At 32.0% G+C, this 21,885-nt stretch overlaps 1 long non-coding RNA gene across 1 annotated transcript; it reads left to right on the top strand.

Moving 5' to 3' along the window:
* Positions 1-10,013: 10,013 nt before the first annotated feature.
* Positions 10,014-12,822, top strand: LOC147806785 (uncharacterized). The gene is made up of 3 exons (XR_015435223.1): positions 10,014-11,087; positions 11,490-11,598; positions 12,581-12,822. It is a non-coding gene; the product is annotated as an uncharacterized LOC147806785 (long non-coding RNA).
* Positions 12,823-21,885: the final 9,063 nt, after the last annotated feature.

Genomic DNA, 21,885 nt, shown 5'->3' with positions numbered 1-21,885 from the left:
CAGAAATTTTACCCCGAGGACGGCTTGTCCAACAATGCACCCGTCCTCCGTTGAAACTAACCCGTCGCTTTTAAATATATATGAAAATATAATTTCCTCCTATTTATTACAAACATTTATATCACAATGAATTAGTAGTTACTATGATTACAAATACTAGGTTACTAATAGTAAAACCTAGTATTTATTTTATGAAATAATTTAAATGACAAAGGTCAAGTTATCCGAGGGTACTGCGTTTTTTAAATGAATCAAATATGACGTTTGCCAGTTCCACAATCAAGCCAATGATTTACAGAGGTTTCTGAACAGAAATCTGAAAGGGGTTTTCCATTTAGGTAGATGTTCATAATTGCTTTTAAAGCTTCTTGTTTAAGACCAGTACGTATTGTGCTGTTAAGTTTATTGTACGTATTGCTTTCATCACGGAAACTGGCGGTTTTTTAAAGGGTATATGGAGCCCAATAAAAATTAAAAAAATAGGATAACCAAAAACTTTTTTGATCTAAAGATTGGCACGTGATGCTACCTTAATAGTTTCAACGAATTATAAATATTTTTATAAAACGCTGCATATGCCATAAAGGATATAAAATCGTAAGAAAACATATTTTCCCATATCTTTCCGGCTACCGAATTCGAAATGATTGATGTGGCAGAACACCGATTTAATAAACACAGAATGACTACCATTAACTTTGAAATGAATAATTTATTTTTGTAATTGTTTTAACTTTAATAATATTAAAATTAGATGTTGTGTCAGATCAACGAATTCTTCTGGACCTGTACTAACTTTGTATTTAGAACAAATCTAGTATAAACTGAAAATGAGCAAGAAAAAAAAACGAATGATACAAACATTGAAAATGGTTATTAGAGAAACACTTTTCTTTACAATTAAACTTGTTTACTTTCTCTGTAAAGTTTGTCGGAAACCACTAGTGCATTTATTTAATAAAAATCGCAAGAAGCTAGTCGACATATTTCCCACGCTCAAAAATATGCTCTCATTTTCAAGATTTTCTAGACGTGTATGACAAACGTAAACTTAATTTTAAAACGTAAAGTTACCGGCGAAAAATAGAAAATAAAGGTCAGAGACAAAACTTCAGTAGTCAAGTTATTTTTTAGAAACTGCGTAATTTTGTTTAAATAATTCAATAGAAATAACCGATATATTAAATAAATAATAATTGGATATAAATACAATTTGAAGATTTCAAAAATTGTTACTAATTTAATTTTTTTATAACCGTCGTTGAACAGCCAACCCAAATTTATGGGTTTACGACTACTGATGTTCAACTCCGCAGTCCTGTAATTTCGAACCCGATCCAGAAGACAAGGGAACCCCTGTATCAAATAGTGGGAGAAATTTGTCTTTGTGGAGGACTTTTTAATGGGACTAACCCACATTTGCGTTACATGGAGAGGAAGACCACGAGAACCTCCCACGGTTAGTGTGACAGCAAGGGGACCCTAGCCCATGATCCGTCTACCACTGAGGATATTTCATTTCAGCATTGTGGTCAGTGCAAGCCGGATCGTACCCCGGTTCGCATCATTGGAAGGCGAATGCTGTATCAAAAGAATTTGGGGCCCGACCGGGATTTGAACCCGGAACCTCTCGCAACCATACTAATTTAATTAATCTAAATTCTCAGAACCCTAGGGTACCATGAAAAACGCGTTTTTTTTTACGCCGAATTCAGATTTTTGACTCAACTTAAAGGGAGTTACCACGATAACTTTAAATTGAATTTTTAATATACAGTCGAACCCCGATTTAACAAATTCATAGAGACTGAAAATATTATTCGCTAAAACGGGACAATTCGTAATATTGGGGCAAAATAAAATAAAAAATTGTGCAACATCTCTAATAAGCAAATACACGAAATAAATAGAAATCTCACACTTTTTTTATTTAGGACACGCTGATTAATTTTAAAGCATTTCGTGAGTAAGGTTTGCCTAATTCAACGTCAAGAAAATACTCCGTCATCGTTGCTGCATTAGGTAAGATTTCACTGTTTCCAAATCTTGCAAAACATCAGAAAAAGTAACAGTTATTCACTGGAGATTCAATATCATCGCCTTCTAAGTCGGAGTCATTATTTCCCTACTTCATAAAATTCGGTATATAGGGGTTCGACTGTATTAAAATTAGTCACAATGGTGTCTGTTAGAGCGGACATAATTTAGACCGGTTAAATTAGACCGTATATTATATAAATAGAGAATATTTATTATATCACGTATTTTATAAGTATATTAAAATAATTAGACCAAATTATTAGACGAGCTGTAGTGTTTCAATAATTACACGAGTTTATACGCAATATTTAAACATACATGTCAGGAGATTTTTTTTATATACTTCCTATTTGTATTAATTTATACACGAACATAAACAAGTGAAAACCATAATGCTGTATAGTACCACCTGGTAATTAAGATTTTACATAGAATCGTATAGTGAATCTAATAATTTGACCAGGAACTGTAGAGCAGTGATGTGCGGAAAATGAACGAATCGATATTTTAATCAACTCATTTTTGTGAATCGATTCATTAAATTAGTTTTTGAAAAAAAAACTTTTTTTTCCTGCCGAAATAAGATTACTTATTTAGGGTTCGATAGGCGAAAAATATTTGGTTGTTGTAGTTGTAGTTCATTTACGTCGCACTAGAGCTGTACAGTGGGCTATTGGCGACGGTCTGGGAAACATCCCTGGGGATAATCCGAAGACATGCCATCACAATTTTGATCCTCTACGGAGGGGATGGCACCCCCGCTTCGGTAGCCCAACGACCTGCACGCGAAGTCGAGCACTTTACGGTAGCACAGTTTAACGAGGACCAATACCGCACACCCTCGGTCCCTACGCAGACTGATCCAAGTGGGTCACCCACCCGCACACTGACCGCAGCCAGTGATGCTTGACTTCGGTGATCTGCTTGGAACCGTGTCTTAACGAGTAGTCCACTGCGGGAAAATATTTGGAACCGCTGGCCTAGATCAACTAATTCACGATCTCCTCTTACAACGACTCTCCCATTTTAATGAGAAAAAAAGAATCGATTTAGAAATTCGTTCAGTTTAGTGAATCGATTTATTTAGATGAATCCGTTTGCACTTCTCTAGAAAGTTTGCGGCACGTGTACTAGTAACTTCAGTATGTCATCAGATTCGATTAAGATTTAAATGCAAGATATATTTAAAAATAAAATAAAACTGTTACGTTGAAAACAACGCTTAAAGTGAAACATAAACCTTTATTTTAATTCACATCCTGGTCAAATTCTTTCAACATTTAATATTCAAAGTTTGTTTTATTTTATTTCTCTTTTATAAAGGAAACACTTGATTGTAAGGCAATGAGTTTGAATCTTTAAACAAAGATAAGTAGAATAGTAATTATAAAGTTCTTTTTTAATAAATTTTGCTTGTCTCTTTTTTTTTTCTAATTGAAATAAAAGAACATAGTTTTGTAAATCGTCGTCTACTAATTTTTTTCATCATGCAGTTTTTTTTTTATCTTCACATAACATAAAGTTTTAAGAAAATCAACCGACCACGGAGCATGATAAGTAAATCAATAAATCTGAAAAGAGCGATCACTTTTTTTTTCACTTATGCAGGTGTTCAGAGAAATAAATTAAGGGCGGTGTGGGAGTTTACCCATTAATTCTTATCTCCCCTAATAAGGGTGACATGGGAGGGAAAGGAAATCGTATTTTTAAAACTTTGTTTGCAAAATCTCGTCATTTTTCCCAACGAGCTCAATATTTATTTGATTGTTATGCTTTTATCATATATTAATTTGATTTAATCAAATATTAATTTCATTAGTTTGATTTTTTGCTAGTAACAAAGTCTAATTTATCAACGAAAAAGTCATTGAAATTTTCGTGTCTCTTACATTTATTCGATTAAATATTGATTTAACAGTTTTAAAAAGTTCTATGTCGAATTCAGGGACCGCCCACTAAATTTTTGTGTTTTATGAGCTGTTTGTTTTTTAAAAAAAACGTAGACAACTCAGCAATTTCTTAATTAAAATTTAAACATAAAACTTGAGAGGTCATTTAATATTTTTAAGAAATACTCATTCTGTTAAGAATAAATAAATAAATTGTGTATATGAACCAGTTTGTTATTCCAAATTTTTTTTTCGAATTTATTCATTTAATTTTTTATGCCTTTCTCGTATATTTAATTTAAGAAATGCGAAATTATCAAATGCTTGCAATTTCTTATTATTTAATGCTATTTTATTTCCTCTAAGCAGTTAAGTACATCGAAAATATGTTCCATTTTATTTAAAATAACATCAATGTTTCACTGGTGTGCATTCGCATTTCAAAGTGTGACCTATTTTTCGTAAGGGCTAGTTTGAAATATTAGTTATACTTGATTTTAAATACGTCATTTTTCTGTTACAGCTCATTGCAGCTGTCATTTTCATTGCATCCATTGATGGACCTGCCTGCCAAGATTTGTACCCATCAAATTCGAAAAATTTGTTCCGATAGAGCCGTGTTTTTTTTCTTCTAAACTGACATTAAAAGTAGTTGCCAGGAATTGTTTTTTTGCAAAAAAACAAACTATTGTTTTTATTTTTTTAATCGCAATACTTACTACACTACTTTTCTTTACACTACGAAAAGAGTAGCGAGACTACAGTAGTTTCATTATCTTGTTGCTTTTTGCCTCAAAGGATTTAAGGAATGATTTGTATGCAACCTATGAAGAAAGGGTAGCCTGGTGGATAGGGCACTGGACCCATGTCCAAGAGGGTTCGATCCCCGTCTGCCGAAGATTCCCCGTGAAGTAAGGGTGTTTGATCTAACGAGTCACAAAGTCCTCCGTGTTCCCATAAAAATCATACCTATGGGGGCTGCTGATCCAGGAGTTTTCTGAATTGGTTCAAAATTTACGAGGCTACGGAGTTGAACATTAGTAGTCTTGGACCCAAGAATGGCTCGGCTGTTCAACGACAGTTATTAAATACCTATTAAGAGATTTCATAAATTAATTGTACTTTGTTCGAATTGCATGGAAGAGCAGTGTTCGAACCTGTTTTGCTACTACACGTTTACCGAGTACAAGTAATTATAATTCACGATAAAAATTGTAATCAGTCACGATTATAATTTTATTTTATGTCCAGTGTTGAAAATTCCTAGTTTTGTAATTTCGAACCCAGGCCAGAAGACAAAGAAACTCCTTGATCAAACATTGGGATAATATGAAAGAAATGTTAAATGGAAAGGAAAATCTCCTAAGGGCAAAGGAATATTTTTTATTTTTTCCAATGGCAGGCACTGAATTTGATTCTTTGCCTATACTATGCCAGAATTGTTGCTCATTTCGCGTTACCCAGTGGGCACCTGTGAACCAAAGTCACTGCCACAAACCCATTTATAGGGTGGGCCACATCATACACACACACAACACAAAGAGAGAGGGATACGGATAACCCGCAGTCAGGCACGCTAACCGCTCGGCCGGCGCAAAGGAATTCTAATCCTTGATTTAATTATAATTGTACATGATAATGATGTTTGTTTTATTTATTAGAATCGTATCTAATCAGTTTGACCAAGTCTATGCAAATCAAGAAACAAAAAATGCGCATTTCGGTTACTCTTTTAACAAAACTTCATAAAAATCAGAATTTTTTTATTATTCTATCTACTGTAGAAATTAATATTCCAAAATATTAAGTTTCAATAAACAAAGTTAGAGTATTTTTAAAAAGAACTTGTTTTTTTTCTTTCTCGGTATTTGCATTATGTAAAACCTCTCATCTTTCGTTAAAGGGTGAGGCATCGAAAAAAAAAGGCCGAGCAGAGTTTGATTGAAGTTAAAATAATTTTTTTTGCCTCAACAGGCGTGTGATATACATATATAAATTAAACATTCTAAATTCAAGAAAATTTTGGTTATACTTTTTAAAAACGAACTCATAAATGTAAACGCCTTTTTTCCACATAAAGATAAAAGAATTTTTTAAACTATCAGACTTTGTTTCACATCAATAACAAACCACTAAGTGATTTTGAAAGACGCTTTTTCATTTTATCGATTTAAAATGCCAAAATACAAAATGCCTTAATTTTAATAGCTAACACTCATTGCAAAGCAATTTAAAAATAATTCTTACTCTTACCTATAAAGCGCGTTGAATTGAAGATAATTAGCAGAAAAAAATACTTTTTAATAATTATTCGTTATTTTCTATTATTTACGAATATTATTTCTATTAATTTAAATTACAAAATTATTTAAAATGACAAAATACAAAATTCGAATGAAATCTGCACAGTAGTTCACAAGAAATCAAATTTTAAGTATACGACTCTCTTAAATTGGATACCTCAGAAACTGTTCAACCGATTTCGTTTAAATTTCATCATTTAAAGTTACATGCTTTAAAACGGTGTAAAAATTTACACACATTATTAAAAGTGTTCGATAGTTACTTAACGAAATAATTAAAAAAAATTTATAATTATGTGTAAAAATGTTTTGGTTTGCTTGAAAAGTCCACGAAATAGTGAAATGAGCAAAAAGTAAAATTAACATTAAGGGTCCCAAACAAAAGACTAAATTATTGGGCCCCTATTTTACACAATTCCGGCTGCTTTGTGCTAAAATCCCTATCAGTCAACAACAAAAAAATTTTCATTTTATATTCGAGGAAAGTGCGCTTTTGTTTTTTGCCTGATTTCGTAACTTAATAGTTAACACTAATTAATAAGCATATTTAAGTTTACTCCTTTAAACCGGTTTATAATACGTTACAACAAAACATATTTAGATTGATTCTTTTTGCTGTACTATCATCATAGATGTAGGTAGATAAATGCTTGAAACAAAATGCTTTTGCTACTTTTATAATCTGATTCAAAGTACTGTTAATTTAAACTAAGAATTAATACTTTAAGTGTGTATAAATCAACCCTTAAAGAGTAAACATTTCTACAGCGTGTGTATAATATTGTTTGTAAAGAGATTGCCCCAGAAAAGTTATAATCGCTCAAAATGGTTGATTCGATTATAATTTAGAGTAGCTTATTTATCAGATTAGCAATCTATTTAATCTGACACAACTCGTGGGTAATCATTATAAAAAAGCCATTTTAAAGTACGTTCATTTCTTTTTCAGTAACTTCGTGAAATCAGCGTTTTTCAAGTATTCATTCGAAACTCGTATTTTTGATAATTCCAACATTTTTTACCTTTCCTTCTGAGTTCGAAGTACTAAGAGTGTATGTGGTGTAATCGTTCAATAAATATAAATATATTTTGATACTTTAAAATTGAGGAATATCATTACTATTTCGATTACTTTTAATTCTCTTTTTACGCAAGCACTTTAAAAAAACTTTGTTTTAAGTATAATTATTTTTAAATGTAATGCCAAAGAAAACTACAAGTTCTTTAGAGTTATAAAATCGTTTTAAAATTGTTTCATACAAAGAAAAAATTAAAAAGAAAAGTTCTGTTGGAGAATGAAAACGATTTTTTTTTAAAAGACATCTTTGGATGAGTAAGTAAAACATCTGCTAACAAAACAGGTGTTATTGTAATTACCCTTTTATAAAGAATTGAAGACCCCGTTTTGAAATGGAAAACTTGATGCTTCATTAAAAATAGTCCTCAAGGGTGAGAATATGGTTTCATAAAAAAAAAGAAAGAAAACTAATTAGCAAATCATTTTTCTTTCTTTGTTAAGTTAATGCAAAACTTCTTTAAATGTGTTTCAGTTGTACTGTACCGTTACCCCTCTAGGTGTGATCTCTAAATTTAACTTTCGTAACGGTTACCCAGGTTATACAGTAGACAAATATCTAATGAATTACAGGAAACTCTTAACATTTAAAACTCATTTTTATTGCAACTCTAAATCTTCAAAAAACATAATTCCACACATTTCCAAATGCTAACACGGGAATAAACACTTCCCTTTATACATTAATTAAAACAACATGCAACCTTAAAACACTCAAGCATAACCTTCAATTCATACAGTTCAAAGAAGACATTTAAGAAATAAAAACTGCATTTAACATTACTAAAAGCACTCAAGACTTGGTTTATGATGTCTATAAATCACACTTAAATACTCATTGTTCTCCTATACAAAAAAAAAAAAAAAAAAAAAACACAACATAAATAGTTCAGAATTTACGGTAAATGATTCCTCAAAAATTTTAACGAAATAAAATTTTAAGTTTTATAAGTACCCAAAACAGGCCCGTAGCCAGGGGGGGACCGTCGGGACAAATCCCCCCCCCCCCGAAATTCTGGGATTCAAACTTTTTAGTCTTTCTTTGAGCCTCTCAGTAAAAAGAAAAACAAAAACTGTCGAATCAAACCTTTTATTAACTAACTTTATTAAGCATATTTCGGGATATTCTGGTTTGTCCTAAGAAAGTAATCAAAAAATTTTCTTCAAATCCCCGTTGCATGTCTTTGTAAACTTTGTTTACCTATTGATTATAATTATTATGTAATATTAATTGAAAAATAAGTATTATGTAATATTTTTTAATTACTAGTTTAACTTTTGCAAACAACAGAATAAACAATATTTGTTACAATGTTTCCCCCTACTTTGCATGTCTGAAACTGTCCTTGCTTCTTACCATATACCCCCCCCCCCGAAAAAATATCCGGGCTACGGCCTTGACCCAAAATAATTTACTGTTAACATATACATAATTTTAATATAAGAAAATCGAATTGTTCATTTAAGAAATTTAGGAAGAGAAAATTGTTAGCGAAACAAAATAAGTAAATTTTCAGAACATATAATGAAAAATTCAAATGATTTTAATAAAGATTTTTCTATAATAATTTAATATTTTAATTTAGTGAGATTCTTGCCCTTGATGCTTGCTGCACATAGATTTTATCTTAGGTGGTCCAATTTGGTTAGCTTCAGTCTCAAGTCTCCCCATTGTGTTATATCCAGACGATTTCTTTTTTTTACCAATGAAATCATTTACAGCACTAAATCCACATTCAGCTAAATATGAAGATGGAATCGGTAACAATAGTTTTCTTGCTCATTTGATTGAATTTGGGTATTTGTTTCCTCACGAAGCCATGACATCACTCATTTCATATTAAATAAAGTTTTAACTGACTAATCATTTTCCATTTCTGCAAGTTCTTGATGTATCAGACAAATCCACTAACATGGATTGCAACATCCATGCTGGAAAATAAATTTGTTTTAAATCAGAATCTCACAAATGCTTTACCATCGACTGTAAACAGATACTTCATTTCAGGTTTGTCGCCTTAAAAATCCTTAAGTCACATAATATTTATTGACTGCAATTATTTAAGAATTTATTATTGTATTTTTGTAGTATATTTGTTTATCCTAAATTTGGTAGTTTGAAATTCATTTGGCACATTGGTGATAGTGGCAGCACAGATCCTTGTATGGACTTATTCCCTAAATTATTTTAAGAAGTCTTTTTTACCTCAATATATATAATTAACATTTGACCTTGTGATAAATTAAAAGTTTTGATTAGTTCTGTTCTATACTAAATATTAAAATGAACTTGATGACATTCTGGTTACTTTTGATAGCATGAACCAACTCAAAAACTCATTGCTTTAATAAATTTATCGAGAAAAAAAACTGACTGGTAATAATTAATATCTATTAAATGTTTATCTGATTGAAGCAGCAAAAGAGGTTAATGCCACCTTGGTTGATAGTTTGCGAATTAACCGTAAAATAAAGTTCAGAATATTATAAAGTCTTCTTAATGATTCCAATTTATTAAAATAGTAAAAGGCATATTTTTTATGAAAAAAGTGACAGTGTGACAACTAGCTAGCGAATTGCCATTTGTTATGTATAGTGCCTTAAAGTAGGTGGTGACTGTTAATTTTGCACAATACTGTACAATATTGACAAAATTATACTAGAAATTGTAAAAGTGTTCTCTTCTAAACAAAATAATAATTAAAAATAGTAGGTTTTGAATTTAAAAATAGTTTTTTCTTTCTTTTATGTTGAAATTGCTTTTCTTACACTTTAGTGGAGCAAATTATACTTCAGTTATATTTTATTTTATATCCGTTGTTGAACAGCCAACCCAATTTTTGGGTTTATGACAACAAATGTTCAACTCCGTAGCCTTGTAATTTTGAACCAATCCAGAAGACAAGAAAACTCCTGGATCAGTACTCCCAGAAGTATTGATTTGTTACAAAATCATGAGGGACTCGACAAATTTAATGTTCATCAGCCACCATTTACTACACATGGAGTCTTCGGCTGGCATGGATCGAACCCACGAACTCTTGGACATGTGCCCTGGGTCCTATCGACCAAGCTATCCCAGCCTTTTATTTCAGTTATAGTTAGTCTGGTACATCCATTATGTACAAAAAATGTCTTTATTTATTTGTGTTTTTTTTTCAGGCCGACTACTAAACCTGAACATACCTAAGTATTGAAAAAAGAGTCAAATTAAAAAAAATTTCTAGTTTTTATAAAGTGTAGTAGAGTATTTAGTAATTTTACACAATTAAATTCCTTTTTAAAATTCTCATATTCATTATTTAGTCTTTATTTTCTAGCTTTTATCCCATTAATTGCTGTTACAACATATCTAGTGTGTTCATTTTTATTACTTAAATTCACTTTAAGTTATTTTAATGTAATGAGGCAAGGTGCTATATGTTTTTACAGTTTGCAAAAGTGAAATGTAGGCTAAATTGAAAATGTGATGAATAATAATTTAAAAGCAAAATTTATAATGTATCATTGCAATATATGTAATTATGTAAGTTACTCATCTAGAGTGTACTATCTCCACATGTCAACTCATAGACATGAGATCCGTGTAAAGTTTAAGTGTAACTCGTTAGTTGCAAATAAATTAATTTGCTGTTTTACTATTAATAAGTTTATTTAAATATAAATGTATTTCAAACTTATTAAGTATGTACTTAGTGTAGGTACATCTAAATAGTTAATTTTCTTTCAGGTCTTCAAACCACTTGATCTGCAATCGTTACCAAAGCATCCATGTCTTAGGTAATTGTGTGATCCACAAACATAGAGTTTCAATTTGCCAGTGACTAAAAATGTCAAGATATTTTTAGTTTAATTTTAGCTATTGTTTAAAAAGAGAAAAATGATTAAAAGAATTAAAATAATTCATCTGGGATATTTCTCTCCCTATTTAAACTTGCATAAGATATTTTTATTAATAATTGAGAAAATTAATTAGAATTTTATAAAATTTCTCACTGCTGGGAGATGCATCTCCACACGTTTGAAATAATCTATATCTAATTTTTGTTGTCTTAGCATTTGAATGTTTTCAGAAATGTTTAAATTTAAAATTTTGTGATAATTATAAATTAATTTATAAGATAATGTATTTTTTTATTCTCATATCACTCATTATTATTATTTATTTATTTTTAATTTTAGGGACATCAATGTTGAGGTGTGAGGAACTATGGATGGCATAGCCGTAAACACCAAAATTAAAGATGCAGTAGCTGTAGCAACTTGGTTTGCGTCTTATTACATATTAGAGGTATTAAAAATTTTATTGATTTTTCTTGTATATTTCTTCCTCTCCCCCCCTCCCATAAGCTCTAAAGTTCTTGAGCAAAAAAAAAAAAAAAAAAGTTTTAGCAAATCGTTAGAATGCCACAAGACCTATAAACATGACTTTTTATACCATTCTTCCAATTGTTGCACAAAAATTTACCTGATGTGTGTTTCAATATATTATTCATTAAAACCAATTATATTTTAAATAAACCTATGATTGGAACAATATCTTATCAGAATTGCTGTTTATGATTAAAATTTAATTATTAATTCAAATAGTTCTTAAAAACGGACCCTTCACAAAATAATTTATCTTTTAATCGGACCCTTCACAAATTTGTTTATCTTCATTATTGTTTTGCTAATCGAATCCCGGGGGGGGGGGAGAAAGACAGATGTAAACGAATTAAGTTTTGTCTTTGGCAGACGCTTCTTCCTTTATTCGTCCGAAATAAATATTCAGCAGTAAAAGCTAAATACGAAATATTTGTATGTTGCCCCTCTCATTTAGTTGCAGCAATTGCTGTTTATTTTTGAAAATTTATTATTTTTTATTTATTATAATTTTACAGTGTTAAGCATAATCTTGTATGTCCTTACAATTTAAAAACTCCTTGAAAAAGTTTTTTTGCAATAACAGACCCTGGTTGAAAGAATGTGACTTAACGTTTATTTTATATTCACAAATTACGAGTAATTTTTTCACAATTTTACAAAAACGGACCTTTCACAAAATGTCTGGACAGACCCCTGATTAAAGATTAGAAGCTCTGATTTAACTCACGATTTTTTTTTTTTTTTTACTGAAATCAAATCACTAATAAATCAAACATTATGATAAATAAGCTTAATTATGAGAAATTTTAAATATTTTGTTATACAAATTAACAGTAGATTTTGTGAAGCCCAAGAAAATTGATGTACATGAAATTATTTTTTACTAATTTTGACATATTTTTCAGGTGCTTTGTTAGAATAAATCCAGTGTCTGGCTCCAAAGTAGAAAGGGAAAAGATTGTTTATCAGAAATTCACCCAAGATTTTAAGCTTTCTATCTTTGACAGTTGGGTGAAAGATTGTCGACATTAATAAATTCATCAATTTTTTATTCTTTCCTTCATTCACAGGGTGCGTAACATTTTTAAAAAAGTGTTTAAAGGTGTTTATTTTGCTTATATGAAATGATTTGTAGAAATTAATAAAGTCATTTTTGTTATTTGTAATTGTTTTCTTTTCATTATCTGCAATTTATCAACATGTTTATGAAGTTTTAATAAAAAACTTTATTTTACTTAAAAAGTTGAAGCAGTTGATGTTAGAATTACCTAGTTTAGTTTTGAGAATAACTTAACTTTCAAAAATTTTGGTATAAATTGTTCTAATTATCATTTATATTCTGTTTTCGTATACATTAAATGATATATCTTGAAGTTCAGTATCTAACCTGTTGAAAATTTCATTCTTACTGGCCTTATGCCAAACAAGCAATAAGGACCCTGTTGTTGTATAGTTCCTATTCAGGTAGACAAGCAATGTTAAGAAAATGGTCACCCGACAGGCCTTAGGTTACCATTAAATTTATTAAGTTTCTCCGCCTGTGTAATTTTATAGCTGCGAACTATTTTCATATTTCTTAGAAAAATTTAAACTATTTCAGCACCTAATCTGTTTTCTGAAATCTTGGTCACTAATATTATAGAGTTAACAATTTACTTAACAGTTTTAATAAGCTGTTTGCATCTTCTGATCGTAATTCAATGTTTTAGTCTCATAAATTTATAAACGGCTTAATGTTAATTTTTTTTACCTGTATTAGTTCCAATTAGAAAATAAATCGTAAAGATTCCATACATATTCAGTGACATTCCATATGAAGCAATTATTCTATTTTATTGTTATAAATGATAGTTATCTCTTTAGCCCGAGATGTTGTAAATAGTTTCTAAACCATAGACTTTTATATTTACTGTTATTAAACAATACTAAACTATACGGTTATAAAGCAATTAAATTCTTTAGACCTGGTTAATTAACTGTATTAGGTGTATACAGTAGTACAACCGTTTAGTTTTGTTAACATTGTTTTTTAACCGTGTTTGTTGTAAACAGTATTAAATCCGTAAAGGTAAATAACTTTTCTCAACCGTAAACTTTACGGTTAATCGGATGGACAGACTGCTGCTGTTCCTTTTACCGTAATTTTGGAAAGATATTTTTAACAGTGAGGGAAACAAAATTTTCATACAAAAAAAAAATAAGACATTAACTTACTTGCTGCAACATGGCAGACTTGAATGACATTTTGACGAATCGGAGATGTATTTTATACTTCTCATTTGGCATTCCATAGAATGCCTATAGGAAATGTGTGAAACAGAAATTGCTTCATACATTGTCGGTTAGTTTTAGGCATTCTATACAATGCCGGATTTCAAACTTTGTCGGTAACATATGAATTGAATGATTTAAAAAATATGAATTCAGAAAACTAGGACAAATGTGAGGGAACTTAACTATACTAAATGATGAGGCTATAATGTAGAATTTTTCCTTTATTGCTCAACATACATCTTTGAAGGAACGTTATAACAGATACATATTTCTTTTAAGTACATACTTCATTTCACTGAAAAATCACTTCTAATGAATAAAAAGGATTTTATTTTTCCTCTCTCAATGATGAGAAGTATTTAAAAACCTTTAGGTACTTGAAAACTATAATTATTCTGCCATCTGTGCATGCCCTGTCCTGTGTAAATGATCGATGCTTGCTTCTCCATTCAAATCGTTCACGGAATTACTTACTTGAACAAAACTATTTTCTAAATGGGAAAAAAATGTGCCCCAACCAAAAGAGAGGGACCAACAAGGAAACTGTGAAAAATGTTACGTTTTAATTGAGTCTAAATGAAACAGTCTTGTCCTTTTACGGCGAAATGAAAGAACAATTTTTATTTATAATTTATATAAATGTATATCAAAATTATTTTCCGAGCACATTAATTACGGCTTTAAAATTATTTTTTAAGGAAAATTCTTTTTGAAGAATGTATATATATATACTCAGTCGAACTTCCATTTTGCGAATTTTTTGGGGGATGAACCAAGAAAATTTTCGAAATTTCTTCATAAAACAACTTCCAAATAGCGAAGTGAATTTTCTATTTAATGAACTTTTCTTTGAGATCCACTTTCTCTATTTCCTACAATATTTCAAATTTATTAGCGCATTATTTGGGGGGGGGGTGGAATGAACAAAAAACTCAAAACAAAATGAACGGATTTTAGCAGTAGCAATTTAACTTAAGAAGGCATGACGTAATGTATATGGAAAGCATGAGGCATGTTTAAAATTACTTCTTATAATAAATGCAACTATAATTTTATACGTAGCCTTTTTTTACTTGAAAATGCATATAGCATGATAGTGTAACACTGGATAATGTTTTGCTCTTTTCTTGCTTTCCATGCAGATTTCTTTTATGATTAAGATTTATAAAATAAATAGTAGATACTAGTTTACAAGATAAAGGTGCTTCAAGTGCTATTTTAATAATGTCTAGTGTTTATGAATTTATAACCTGCTTTGTGATGTTTAAGTATTCTAAAAGGTCCATTTAACGAATTTTTGATAAAATGAACTTATTATCGGAATTGAACGACTTCGTTAAATAGAGATCTAACTATTAGCCTTTTCTTTTTAAGGGCTGAGTGAATTTTGAAAAGTGTTACTAATATGAAGGAATCGTGCCATACATTATTTTAAAAGTTTACCAACATTTGGAATGATGTCTGAAACGAAATATTAATGGTCTAAAAATAATGGCTGAATAAATAAGACAAGTTAAGGGGAATCAAAACAACCTCTGATTTATTCGCACAAAAAGGAGAAATAGAGATCAGTAAAAAGTATAAATGCGAAACTTTTGGCGCACCCTTTAAATATTGAGTTTTGCCAAAAAATGTAACCCGGAAAATCATGGCTTTATCTCCCTCCCCTTTCACGCCTCTCTTCCAATTCCACCATTCCAGGTGTTGTCTGGTACAGAAACAGCCTTTACAGCATCCGTCAAACACCCACTAGATTTGATGGTAAAATTTCAATGTATCTCAGTGCCATCTGTTGACGATATACATCTCCACTAACTAGAAAGAAACTATTATTTATTTTAAATAACTGGTGCAGAACATCTATTAACAGAATAAACAAATATAATGCTAATACTCAGTTGCATATTCTTTAATTCCTAGCAAGGTTTTGAAATCTTATTACAATTTTTCATTTTTAGCTGTTTAACAAAAAATATTGTTATTTTTCTGAAATAACAATATTTTTTTTGAATTGGGTTCAAGTTGAGGAACATAATTAAAAACTCTTTCAAGAAAATTGTTTCAACTTACCCTTTTTAAAGGGGACGAGAAAAGTTTGAACGTCAAAATAAAATTGTATATCCGTAATTTTTTCTTTATTATATAAAAAGAAGCAATGCATTTACTTTTCAATACTGAAATAAATAAGAAACAATTTAATCTTCATCTTTCGGAGCCGTTTAGTAAATATTCAGCTGTTTAGCATCGAATAAATTTAAATAGTTTTAATTTCCAAACAAGATTTAATTCTCAGTTAGCTGGTTATCATTTTAAGTTTTCTTTTAATTAAAACGTGACAATCATTTATTTGAAAAGGAATTTTACTTTAAAAGAAAACCTAAATTAAAATAATAATAATAAAAAAAAATAAAAATGATTAGTATATTAATGAAAAAGAGATAAGATTTTGAGAAATGTAAAAATGTAATTAAATAGTTGGTAAAATGTTCTGCGAAACCTGCGAGGACAGGTAATTAAAAAGTTTATTGTAAGGCTAAGAGGATATGTTTAAAAATTTTAAGATGCTTACAAATGTTGAGTACTTATTCGTTTTGATAATTGTAAGATATATATATTAAGAAATTGATAAATATATACTAATTCCAAATCTATGCATAAGTACGTATATTATTGAAATTGTATCAATTATTGATAGAAAAAACTAAAATTTCAAAAAAAAAAAAAAAAAAAAAAAAAAAAAAAAAAAAAAAAAAACTGATTTATAATTATTTGTTCTTGATATATAACATTCTATCAGAAAAATGATTTTATAAAACTAGACGTTCATTGAATAAAATGTTTATTACTCAATGAAAAATAATTTATTCAACTCTTCATTAAATTATGAATAAATTTTTAGACAACTAAAAACAAAACATCGTATTTTATAATTGAAGGGGAAAAAAAAGAAAAAGATAAGCAATTTCGTCTTCGGCGACAAAAAATATGAATTAAATTTTACCCTACAAGCGTAACAACTTAGTGGAAGTGGATATTAGTGCGAATTAGACAAAGTGGTGAATAGTATAATATTAGTAACAAATTAACAAGAAAAAGGAACAATAGTTAGTTAAATTGGTACAAAGGATCAAGGTTAGGGCTGCATGTAACTCATTGGGTTTCCCTTGAGGGACACCATCTTACACCGCCCAATGAGCTATAGACAAAAAAGTGGATATTAGTATAAATATTAGTATCAAAATTGAAAAAAAAATGACTTTCGGTTTCTTAGAAGAAAGACCGAATTTTTGAGAGCTCTGCTAGGATCCCTCGATCCGACCTTCTATTACGATGAAGAAAAAAGACAGCTACGCCCTCATCATAAAGAGGAGCAACAATGCAAAAAAGAAAGCCCTTGCACGACATCGGAGCATCGCCGCCCCTGCTTCTGAAGTGAAGGATGATGGTGAGAGAGCATGGAGGAGAAGAACACTCGGATCCAGTTTCCCTAGGGACGCTCTTTTCAGAGCGCCTCTGCTTCCCTTCGTAAGGGGGAAAGCAGCAACTGGGGCGTTGGCCGGATCTTAACCCCCCCCCCCCCGCTTACACAGTCACAACACAAACAGGGGGGTGCCGAGTATTGTATGGATACTTCCTCCCTAAATGATAGTAATTCCAAAAGCGATCGCGAGTTAAATGATCTTAAAAATCAGTATATAGAATTTTATATGCTCTCAAAAAAGAATATTCCGAACTGGAGACCCAGAGATACAAAGCTTCGACGGATCTCTCTTTTGAAGATTCGGCTTTCATTCAACTTGAAGAGAAATCTCTCAGGGATAATGTCTACGCGCAGGTCAATGATATTAAATTATTTATGATCCCTGTGGACTTCGCGTCCATGGATATTATCCTAAAAGATAAAGAATCAGCCGTACTCGCTCGGTCAAAAGCCTTTCTCAAGGCAACTAAACCTACTGAAAACGACGAGTACGGTTTTAAAACCATTAACAAAAAGAAGAGAAAGAACAAACCAACAGTCAGTGGAATATTCTCCCCCCAGAACTACTCATCTCCGGTTTCTGTGGGAGAAAACCAAGAAAACTCCGTTTCGCAGGAAAATTCCTCATCCTCCCGGCCACGGAACCCCCTTCCCTTCTTAATTAAACCGAGGCAGGATTGGCCACTACTCCTCTCTCTCTAAAGAGAGAGTCCGTGCGTTCAAAACTCGCCGGACAATTCATCAAAATTAACGTTAATAATTTTGATGAGTCAGTCTCACCAGAGGTGTAGAGTTCAAGAGGAGCGACGACTTAAAAGTCGTCAGTACCTTCTCTTACACTAATTGATGAAATCAAAGCCCAAACAGAGGTAATGGGCTTTGAGGTGCATAGCCTCACTCAGCTTTCTAGACAAGGTGCCAAAAAGATCCCAATGCCCCTATTTTACCTCCAAATCAATCCCAATTCCGAGAAGATCTTTGAAATTTCAGAACTTCTTTGGAACCGAAGTAAAATTTGAGTATTAGAGGTAGGAAGGGTCCCAAGCAGTGCTACCGTTGCCAGGGATTCAACAACTCTTCCGAGATGTGCCAGTTGCCTATTAAATGCCTACGTTGTGCGCAGCCGCACCAGGTTAGGGACTGCACTCATCCCTTTAACGCACCACTTCTGTGCGCTAACTGTGGCGGGGAGCACGCCAGTAATTAGCGTCAATGCCCCATATTTCCCGGAAAAGGGAAAAATAATTATTCAAAAACTCCAAAACCTACCCAAAGCAAGGGTAGAAACACTAAAAATAAAAAATCCCAAGTTAAACAAACCACACCAAAACCGAGGAATTTTCCTATAACATAAGGTGTTACACCCAACATCAGCTACTCAGCTATGTTGAAGGGCATTAAGCCAATCCCCTCACCCCCTATTAAAAAAATGCTATCCAGAGTTCCAACATGAGTGAGTTCTCAGAAATGTTCAGAGCACTCATGGAACTCTGTAGAGAGTTCGGAAACGACGAGCACTTATTGCAAGCTATGCAGCTCAGTTTCAACTCTTTTAATGCTACACACACATATGCTGACAGAGCATATCTCACGTACATTAACTATCTCAAAATTAAAACGGCCACCACCATCCCCACTCCTAAACCCTGACGATTTGTTTGTGGAATGCAGCTGGGTTACGCTCGAAATTCTAAGAATTTCGAGACTATACCCTAGATAAAAACTTTGATATTATACTAATTCAAGAAACCCACTTCTCTAATAGAGGTGCCCCCCCCCCAAACTCCCCAATTATTTTATCTATTTTAATAATAGAAATAATGCGCGTATCGCCTCTGGCGGAACGTGCATTTACATTAATAATAGTATCATTCACCAAAATATTCCCACCCCCTGTGTTCAAAATTTAGAGGCGACTATCATTAAAATATTTATTCCAAATTCACCGCCACTAACAATAATATCTGCTTACCTCCCCCAAGAAAAGTAGGATACCCTTTCCGGCTGGCGATTTTTCTAAAATATTCTCCCTCTCAGCAAATATCATTCTAGCTGGAGATGCCAAACACACCTTTTGGAATAATTCTTCTAACAATGTGTATGGTAAAAATCTGTTGAAATGGGCCCAAAGCACCGGCAACAGCTCCTTTTGACCACACGCATAATTTCCTAGGTTATACACACGGTTCAACCTTGGACATTGCGTTATTCAAAAATATCTCTTATAATTATCAGATGATCACTATCCCGTTATTTTAACATTAGACACAGTAACGCTCAATATGAACACTCCGGGTCAGCTCAACACTGACTGGATGAAATTCACGAGCTTACTAAAAGATAAACCTCTTCCCCCAGCAGATCTCCATACACTAGAGCAGTGTTTCCCAAAGTGTGGTACGCGTACCCCCAGGGGTACGGGAACAGTTTAGCAGGGGTACGCGTTCTTATGCGAAATATCTTGCAACAAACGAAAATTACAAAAAATTTTATTTAAAAACAAAGCTAGCCATGAAAATTTACGATTACGTATTTTTCTATTGGATATTTTTTGCAGAGTTAACAGTTAATAATTAGTGGTGTCAACAGCCAGTTGTGATTTTTACTTTTTGTGCGATTTTTCATAGTAAAAAATTCATTCATTTTTTTTATTAGGGGTACTCAGCGTTACGAAAAATTTAGAAAGGGTACACAAAAGTCATAAGTTTGGGAAACACTGCACTAGAGGATGCTGAGAACTCACTTAACATTTTAAATAACATCATTAACGATACTAAAATAGAATCCTCCACTCCTAAATTCAGGAACAGTCCTAAAAAACTACCCCCTAATATTAAGTAAAAAATCAAAAACAAAAACTATCTACGTAAACTTTGGCAAAAAACTAAAGACCCCAATATTTTAAGAAAATTAATCCAAAACGAGATCAAATCGGATATTAAGGAATTTCAAGAAGAATCCTGGATAGATTTTTCCTCCCTCAATAGTCCCACCGGTACTGTTTTTCTCCCTAATGAGAAAGTTATTGCGGACTCGCTCCAGGAGCAATTTAAACCGCATAATATTCCCAATAATGATAATACTATCATTTTCCAAAATGCAGTGAACGACTTTCTTGATTCTCCCTATGAAACAGAACCTGTACAAGTTACAGAAGTTCAAGATTTTATTCAAAAATTAAATATTACTATAGCCCCCAGCCTTGATAATATTTCAAACCGCATGATCAAAAATCTCCCCCTTAAATTTATTCTTTTTATTACTTTCATCATAAATTTCATGATGGAGCGGTCACATTTTCCAAATACTTGGAAGACCGCACTAGTAATATCTATTCCAAAATCAGATGAAAATCTTGAAGAGGCATCGAGTTGTCGGCCGATAACCTTACTGCCCTGCATATCTAAAATTTACGAGTTTGTCCTCCTAAAACGCATGAAATGTTTTTTGTACGGACAACATCCTTATCCCAGAGCAATTCGGTTTTCGTGCCAGACATAGTAGGGTGCACCAATTGCTCAGAGTAACAACATCAATTCATGAAAGTTTTAGAAAAGGAGAAACCGTAGGAAGACGTAGCAAAAGCTTTCGACAGGGTTTATCACCCTCCTCTACAAGCTCATGCAACTTGGTTTTTCGGCTCATTTTATTCACATTATCAACTCCTTCATTAAAAATAGATTTTTTCGGGCAAAAGTTGATAATCACATCTCAAATCCCAAAACTATTGAGGACGGCGTCCCACAAGCAAGTCTTATATCCCCTCTTTTATTCTGTTTGTACATTAATGATATCCCCCGCCCCCCGGGCTCACAATTGCGTGCTACGCTGATGACACCGTAATATTAGCTCACTCTAGGAAACTTTCCATAATCATAAAGGATCTCCAAAATTACCTAGACGATTTGATGCTTTGGCTCGTTGATTGGAAAATCAAAATTAATGCCTCTAAATCCGTCGCAGTCATTTTTAAAAGGAAGATAAGAGCTAACTCTTTTCCCACCCCTTTAACTATCTTTAACGAACCCATTCCTCAAATATCTTGGAATCACCCTTGATCCAAAATTGCATTGGAACCCCCATATCACTAAAGCCCTCGACAAAGCGAAAGCTGAGCGAGGAGTAATTAGTTGCTATATTAATAGTAATAGCAAATTATCCTAAAAATCAAAGTTATTATCTTGCACTACCATCATTTGACCTATAGCTTATGGTATTCCGATTTGGAATTCTCACTCTAAGGCAAATTGCAAGCGAATTCAGACATTTCAAAATAAAACCTTGCGTATTATTACGAAAGCCCCTTGGAATGTTCGGAATGAAGTCATTCACTCCGATCTTAACATGCCCACAATTTTCTCTTTCGCTAAAAAATTAACCAATAATTTAATTAAAAAGCTCCCCCAAATTCCTTATGAGGCAATTCAAAATATCCCTGTCTATGATCCATCCAAG

This window comes from Parasteatoda tepidariorum, chromosome 7 (assembly GCF_982258835.1).
Source record: "Parasteatoda tepidariorum strain Cologne lab strain chromosome 7, Ptep-v5.0, whole genome shotgun sequence".
In the NCBI taxonomy this organism is placed as follows: domain Eukaryota; kingdom Metazoa; phylum Arthropoda; class Arachnida; order Araneae; family Theridiidae; genus Parasteatoda; species Parasteatoda tepidariorum.
The sequence above is the reverse complement of the archived record's forward strand: the minus strand, read 5'-3'. Positions and strand labels throughout refer to the sequence as shown.